The sequence below is a fragment of the Salvelinus fontinalis genome, chromosome 24 (assembly GCF_029448725.1).
Source record: "Salvelinus fontinalis isolate EN_2023a chromosome 24, ASM2944872v1, whole genome shotgun sequence".
Classification (NCBI taxonomy): Eukaryota; Metazoa; Chordata; class Actinopteri; order Salmoniformes; family Salmonidae; genus Salvelinus; species Salvelinus fontinalis.
In genome coordinates, this window is record NC_074688.1 from 2,837,006 (window position 1) to 2,845,538 (window position 8,533).

The 8,533-nt window shown below is 40.3% G+C and overlaps 2 long non-coding RNA genes across 2 annotated transcripts; one reads left to right on the forward strand and one right to left on the reverse strand.

The window, feature by feature from the left end:
• Window positions 1-516: 516 nt before the first annotated feature.
• LOC129821761 (uncharacterized) lies at window positions 517-4,667 on the reverse strand. The gene is made up of 3 exons (XR_008754403.1): window positions 4,200-4,667; window positions 3,497-3,554; window positions 517-1,043 (listed from the first exon to the last, which is right to left on the reverse strand). It is a non-coding gene; the product is annotated as an uncharacterized LOC129821761 (long non-coding RNA).
• An 86-nt stretch (window positions 4,668-4,753) lies between these two features.
• LOC129821759 (uncharacterized) lies at window positions 4,754-6,218 on the forward strand. The gene is made up of 2 exons (XR_008754402.1): window positions 4,754-4,838; window positions 5,080-6,218. It is a non-coding gene; the product is annotated as an uncharacterized LOC129821759 (long non-coding RNA).
• Window positions 6,219-8,533: the final 2,315 nt, after the last annotated feature.

Consider the following 8,533-nt stretch of genomic DNA (forward strand, 5'->3'; position numbering starts at 1 on the left):
TGTAAAACAGGAAATAACGGAAAAAAATTAAAACATTTCAACCTTGCACAACATCAATTCACCTCCCAAGTTTAGATAAAAAGAATAGCCTCATACAATGACAATGATATTCACCTTAAGTGCTGGTACTGCTCGATTTGTGGCACCTGCCTAAAGTACGGAGTGAGGTATTGTTGCCAGCCATTGCGTTCCACCAGCACTGTATCATCCAGTCCAACCAGCCGTGGGATGAGTTCTAAACTTGAAATATTGTTAATTATCAAGTATCCTATTTAAATACTGAGTGCCATAGTCTAGTTTGTATATCTGTAGGGGGAATGTATTGAGTAAAGGAAGTGCAATCACGTGGCAGGCACTGAAATGGGTGGAGAGATGTGGTTTAGTGGGGGGTGGGCGAGGTCAGGTTACAAAAAGGGAGAAGGAACAGTTTATAGACCGCGTCACTTAATTTCCTGCCATAGCAATAAAGATGGAATGTTTGGGGGGGGGGGGGGGGGTGTATATATTACACACACCCCCACTTGTGAAACCATGTATTTGTCTTATGGAGCTGTATGACAATTGGTGAATAAACTTGGTTTAAGCTTTACTAATCGTCTGTGAGTTTTAGTAGGTTAATTTAGAACACACACACACACAGTGCTAGTCAAAGGTTTAGACACACCTACTCATTCAAGGGTTTCTTTTTTAAACTATTTTCCACATTGTAGAACAATACCGAAGACATCAGAACTAAGAAATAACATATGGAATCATGTAGTAAAAAAATAAAAAAAAATAAAAAATAACATCAAAAGTAGCCACCCATTGCCTTGACAGTTTTGCACACTCTTCGCATTCTCTTAACCAGCTTCACCTGGAATGTGTCCAACAGTCTTAGGAGTTTCCACATATGCTGAGCACTTATTGGCTGCTGTTCCTTCACTCTGCAGTCCAACTCATGCCCTTCAGGACATCTACAGCACCCGGTGTCACAGGATGGACAAGAAGATCACCAAGGACCTCAGCCACCCGGATCAAGGCCTGTTCACCCCGTGATCATCCTGAAGGCGAGGTGCATCAAAGCTAGAATCGTGAGACTGAAAAACAGCTTCTGTCTCAAGGCCATCAGACTTAAATAGTCATCACTAGCCGGCCTACACCCAGTACCTTGCACTTTAGAGGCTGCTGCCCTGTGTACATAAACATGGAACACTGGTCACTTTAATAATGTTTACATACTGTTTAACCCCTTTCATATGTATATACTGTTTTCTAGTCACGGCCATCCTATTAAACTATTGCTGTATATAAAGTGCATTCGGAAAATATTCACACCCCTTCACTTTTTATACATTGTTAGGTTAATTCTAAAAATGTATGAAATCGCTATTCATAAATCTTCATAAATAAATTTATACATTGTTAGGTTAATTCTAAAAATGTATGAAATCGCTATTCATAAATCTACACACAAAACCTCATAATGACAAAGCAAAAACAGGTTTAGAAATGTATAAAAAAGAAAATTGAAATATGACATTTACATAAGTACTCCGACCCTTTACTCAGTATTTTGTTGAAACACCTTTAGCAGCGATTACAGCCTTGAATCGTCTTGGGTCTGCTGCTACAAGCTTGGTACACCTGTATTTGGGGGAGATTCTCCCATTCTTCTCTGCAGATCCTTTCAAGCTTTGTCAGGTTGGATGGGGAGCATCGCTGCACAGCTATTTTCAGGGCTCTCCAGAGATGTTCGATCGGGTTCAAGTCCAGGCTCTGGCTGGGCCACTCAAGGACATTCAGAGACTTGTCCCGAAGCTACTCCTGTGTTGTCTTGGCTGTGTGCTTAGGGTCCTTGTGCTGTTGGAAGGTGAACCTTCACCCCAGTCTGAGGTCCTGAGCACTCTGGAGCAGGTTTTCATCAAGGATCTCTGTACTTTGATCTGTTCATTTTTCCCTCGATCCTGACAAGTCTCCCAGTCCCTGCTGCTGAAAAACATCCCCACACCATGATGCTGCCACCACCATGCTTCACTGTAGGGAAGGTGCCAGGTTTCCTCCAGACGCGATGCTTGGCACTGAGGCCAAATAGTTCAATCTTGGTTTCAACAGACCAGATAATCTTGTTTCTCATGGTCTGAGTCTCTTTAGGTGCCTTTTGGCAAAATCTAAGCGGCCTGTCATGTGCTTTTTTTTTTACTGAGGAGTGGATCCGTCTGGCCACTCTACAATAAAGGCCTGATTGGTGGAGTGCTGCAGAGATGGTTGTCCTTCTGGAAGGTTCTCCCATCTCCACAGAGGAACTCTGTCAGAGTCACCATTGGGTTTTTGGTCACCTCCCTGACCTAGGCCATTCTCCCCCGATTGCTCAGTTTGTCCGGGCAGCCAGCTCTAGGAAGAGCCCCGGTGGTTCCAAACTTCTTCCATTTAAGAATGATGAAGGCCACTGTGTTCTTGGGGACCTTCCATACTACAGACATTTTTTAGAACCCTTCCCCAGATCTGTGTCTCAACACAATCCTGTCTCGGAGCTCTAAGGACAATTCCCTCAACCTCATAGCTTGGTTTTTGCTCTGCCATGTACTGTCAACTGTGGGACCTTATACAAATGTGTGCCTTTCCAAAGCATGTCCAATCAATTGAATTTACCTCAGGTGGACTCCAATCAAGTTGTAGAAACATTTCAAGGATGATCAATGGAAACAGGATGCAGCTGAGCTTAATTTAGTCTCATAGCAAAAGGTCATAATACTTATGTGAATAAAGTATTTTCTTTTTGCCTCGTCATTATGGGGTATTGTGTGAAAACGTCAAGGGGTCTGAATACTTTACGAATGCACTGTATACTAATCTATACACATATTTAGATACAGTGTATATATATTAATAAAATATGTAGTATATGTCCACAACATCTATACACCCCATCACACGTGTTCCAAGCTCCAACAGTGCAGTAATATCTAACAATACACACATCTGAAAGTGAAAGACACTTGGAAATATTAGTATGAGCAATGTCAGAGTCCGATGTATAAATAATATTCATACTTCAGACTCCGACATTGCTTATACTAATATTTTCTATATTTCTTAATTAAATGTTTTTACTTTTAGATGCATGTATTGTTAGACATTACTGCACTGTTGGAGCTTTGATCACTACAACCACAATAACATCTGCTAAATATGTATATGCGACCAATAAAATGGGATTTGATTTGTGTGTCAGGTTGGTCACTGACAGAATATCTGTGCAAATGACAAATAAAGCAAGTATGGAAAAATGAAGGCCAGACTATCTACAGTAGCTGTTCATGTAATGTATCTAGTCTCAAAGCGGCTGCATGGTTCTTAAGTCTCTGGTGAAGTTAAGTCTTTAACGTTTCCATTAAGGTAGTACTATTGGTTATCGATGACAGTGTTGAAGATGTAGATTCTGTTTTACACAGGGTCAATGAAAATCTGTGTTTTGTTTCCCCCAAAATCTCTGGAAATGTTCAGTTTTACTTACCCTCAAATTTTGGAAGCAATGAGGCCAGGTTCCACTCATTCAGAATATCTTTACAAATCTGTCAATGCAAAACTAAAATGTTAGAAACATAGCTAGTTAAAATAAGTTATAAGTTACATCAAATTGAATGTAAACTTTAACATTAGCTAACTAACAGAATTTGCATCCATCCTCAACTTCACAAGTCTGACTAAAGCTGCCATTATCAGAAACCATTCAAAACCAGTACAGTAACAGTAGCTAACTCAATCACCATGCAAGCATGAGATAAACCTTCCAGATAGCTTGGTTAAATTAACCCAAATGGAGAATAAGTAAAATCTAGTTACCTTCGCTAACAAGTGAAACAGTGTCCGACACAGTCTAGAAGTGTCAGACTTAGCTAGCTAACTTTAGATAGCTGTCATTACAGACAATGACATAGTCAGCTAGCTAGCCATAGGTTGACAAAAAGGTACATTTAGTTATATCCGCGACAACACTTCAGTAAGCTAGCGTCGCGAGCATGGTCGCGAGGCTAACGACACCACAACCAGAAATATTAGCACAGAAATGGCTAGGTAGCTAAAGGTCGTTAGCTTGCTTACTCTCAAGATAACGTTAGCTAGCTACCTAATTATGACAGGACAACCTATTTAACCTGAATGACCATAAAATTCATAATTCGTTTGTTACTTATTGTTTTCAGTCGGCCAAAACACACTTAGCATGTCGCAATAACGTTATCCGTTTTCCCCTCGTCAGTCACTCGGTTGCACTAGAACACTTGCAAATATCCTAGTGGATTTCACGCGCTGGTGGCGGGAGAATTAACCAACTGGCTGGGTCAAATATCCATAGGCCAACCTCAATTACCCATCATCAACAACAACCCAACCTGCCAATACAGCCTCTCCCGACACCACGGGTATGGGAAGTGTATCCATCTACAAAAGTAAAGTTTTGCTCTTATGTCAAATCAACTCATATTGTTGCTAGCTACAGTACCTTAGCTGTTGTGCTAGCTAACATAATACCAATATGCATGTCAATATGCAGTAAGACAGCAAATTATTAAGATAAAATAGTGCTTAAGCAAGTGAACTACCTATCACATAAATTGTGAAAAAAATCTGATATTAACCTATTTAATCCCATAAAAAACGTTTTCAGTTATAAGGCTCTAAAAATGTTACTGAATGATCTATCAACGCATTCCCAGCAAATATTGAAATAATAAAGGGTCTCAATGAAAGATGTGCAGTGTCACATGCTGAGTGTAAATTCTCACATGACCAGAGCTGTTTACTTCCTGGTTGCACCATGAGAAAAGGATGGCTGCGTCAACGCTCCCAAACAAAAGGTTAGTAAAGTATGTTAACAGAAAGATAGGACAAATATTTTTGGTACACATCATCTTTAAGGTGTCTTGTATTGATATATGCATTTGCAATTATGTCAGAGTCCGATGGTCATAGAATGTGTAAACATGTTGACGGCAACAATAGTGACCGGCGGGATAACAGTGCATCTAGGTATACACATAGTTTTACACATACATAGTTCTTGTTTTACCTAACTTTCTACTCTGTTCTTTCTTTTAGTTTCACTTTGAGTCAAGTTCTGGATATGTTGGATCTAGGTGACTGCCCAGACAAGGCATGCAACATTGCAGTTATCCCTCAAAATGAGAAAGATGCTGTCCTGAGTGATTGTGATAGCAATGAGTCAGATATGGACTATGGACAGGCCATTTGCCAGTCAGGCTGTTGAATGCATATGCTGAACCTATGCAAACAGATCATGACAGGAACAACGTTATCAGTGATGATGACCTACCCCCACCCCATCCACAACCTCCCCCACTCCTCTCCATTGTTGATAATGAAGAGCCAAGGATGGCTATACCTGCCAGAGGGTCCAGTCAGAAGAGCCAAGGGAAAATCTGCGGGTGGTCAAAAATAAAGATTTGAGTGTTCAAACAATCGAAGAGGCCTGCCACCGATGTGATTCCAAAACACATAGTATACAGCCCAAATATGCGAAAGTTTGGTATGAAAGCACTGAGCCACGGAAGGAGATCTTTCCTGGCTGCTACTGTTGAAGACCAGGCAAGATATGACAAAGCTTCTCATTGGCCAATCAACACAATGCACCGGTTCCAGAGATGTCGTCATTGTGACAAATGCACTACCTATGCATGTGAGAAATGCAAAGCGCCACTGCACATTGAGTGCTTCAAGATATACCATGGACAATAGAAAAGGAGATAAGAGCGAATGAAAAAGACAATAAAATAAAAGTCGATAAAGGGTGAGGAGAAGCAGTACAACGGACTCTAGGAAGAAAAGAAAAGTTGACGATCAAGACAATCAAAATGACTGAAATGTTTTTGGAAAAGAAGATCAATTGATTCAAGACGGTACTGTGGTCTGACTGATCGCAGTTCAAAATAGTGATGCACAAACTAATCTTGCACTTGGTTCTTACAATTGTGTGTATATATATATATATATATATATACACAATTGTATTTTGTTCAGTGTAGGCCTTTACTTGAATGCATATTCTACAGGCTACCTCTATCCTAAATGTTACTTTTATGTTCAGTGGGAATGAATCACATGACTGCTATACAGTTGTTAGTGAATGTTGCACTAAAATGTCACAATGACAATGTTACAATGAATATTGCACTAAAGTACAAGTTCAAATGTTACAATAAAGTTACAATATTAATGTTTCAATACATATTGCACTAAAGTAACAATGTTACAATGTATGTTACAATAAAGTAACAATGTTACAATACGTTGATGGTTGTTGTTTTTTTGTCTTTGATCTCAGTATTCATATCGGTGTTGTATAAGGGTTTTTGATGTGTAAAATAGTCACTAGAATGTGACAGGGCATTCTGGTGGCAATGCTGGGGACTGCTAGTGACAGAGTTTTACATGTGTTAATAACTGGGTTGGGATATATAAGAACTTTGATAACTGCATAGGAGAAATATGTTAATTCAGTATACGTAACATTATCCCACTGGTCACAATTGTGACCGACCATGAAACACACCTTTTCACCTACTTTTCCATTAAAATTTAAAAAAATAAAAAAATTGATTACTTAAAAGGGTTACTGATGACACTTGATTTGGATATGTTAATGTCCGGGGAAAATGCAGGATTAAATGGGTTAAGATTAACGTTAGCTAGCTCAGCGCCAGTCAGTCAGTGGCGATGACAGAATGAAACCAACAAAATGGGTTTCACTCTATCCCATAAAACATGACATTGCTAACTAGGCATACTTTAGCTAATAACATGTTAAAGTTTATTAGGAAGTTTAATTAATCAGTTAGACACTCACCGGACAACTTTGGTAGGCACTGTAGCTAGCTAGATAGCTTGGTTTCCATTTTTCCAACATATGTTTCTAATCACTTTGAGTCATCACAAGGAGTCATCATGTCAGGTCGTCCTGAGGCATGGTCCTATGGCTCAGGTCCTCCGAGAGAGAGAAAGAAAGAGAGAATTAGAAAGAGCATACTTAAATTCACACAGGACACCGGATAAGACAGAAGACAGGCAAAACCCAAGGGGAGGCGCCAACCCAGACAGGAAAATCACGTCAGTGATACAGTCCCGTAACGTGAACACTAATCACTGGTACACTGAAACAGGAACAATCACCCACAAACAAACAGTGAAAACAGGCTACCTTAATATGTTTCCCAATCAGAGACAATGACACACACCTGCCTCTGATTGAGATCCATATTAGGCCAAACAAACACCCCACATAGAAACACAAAACATAGAATGCCGACCCAGCTCACGTCCTGACCAACTAAACAAAGACTAAACAAAGGAAATAAGGTCAGGAACGTGACAGTGCTCTCATGCATGCTTCAGTGTTGCTTGCCTCGAAGAGATCATGAAAGTAATTTAGCTCATCTGGTATGCTCACATAACTGGCCAGCTCGTGGATGGGTTTCCCTTTGTAGTCCGTAATAGTTTGCAAGCCCTGCCACATCTGATGAGTGTCAGAGCCAGAGTAGTAGGATTCAATCTTAGTCCTGTATTGATGCTTTGGCTGTTTGATGATTCGTCTGAGGGCATAGCGGGATTTCTTATAAACGTCCGGATTAGTGTCCCGCTCCTTGAAAGCGGCAGCTCTAGCCTTTAGCTAGGCACGGATGTTGCCTGTAATCCATGGCTTCTGGTTGGGATATGTACGCACGGTCACTGTGGGGACGACGTTGTCGACGCACTTATTGATGAAGCCAGTGACTGAGGTGATATACTCCTCAATGCAATTTTATGAATCGCGGAACATATTCCAGTTTGTGCTGGCAAAACAGTCATGTAGCGTGGCATCCACGTCATCTGACCACTTCTTCATTGAGCGAGTTACTGGTACTTCCTAGTTCGTTTTTGCTTCTAGGCAGTAATCAGGAGGATATAATTATGATCAGATTTGCCAAATGGAGGGCGAGGGACAGCTCTGTATGCGTCTCTGTGTGTGGAGTAAAGGTGGTCTATAAATGTTTTTCCTCTGGTTGCACATGTGGCATGCTGGTAGAAATTTGGTAAAACGGATTTACGTTTGCCTGCATTAAAGTCCCCGAAAAACTAGTAACGCCACTTCTGGATTATCATTTTCTTGTTTGCTTATGGCCTTATCCTTTCTGAACCACCCATCCCGGTTCCAGGATAATTGTCATCAGAAACGCTGACTAGCATAGCTTAGCCTAGCGCGAACGGTATATAATAAAATATAATTTCATGAAATCACAAGTGCAATATTGCAAAACACAGCTTAGCCTTTTGTTAATCCATCTGTCGTCTCAGATTTTGAAATTATGCTTTACAGAGTAAGCAATACTTGCATTTGTGTAAATTGATCGATCGCTCGACAAAACAATAAGAACACCTAGCGTCAGGTAACTTGGTCACGAAAATCAGAAAAGCAATCAAATTAATCGTTTACTTTTGATGATCTTCGGATGGTTTCACTCACGAGACTCCCAGTTAGACAGCAAATGTTCCTTTTGTT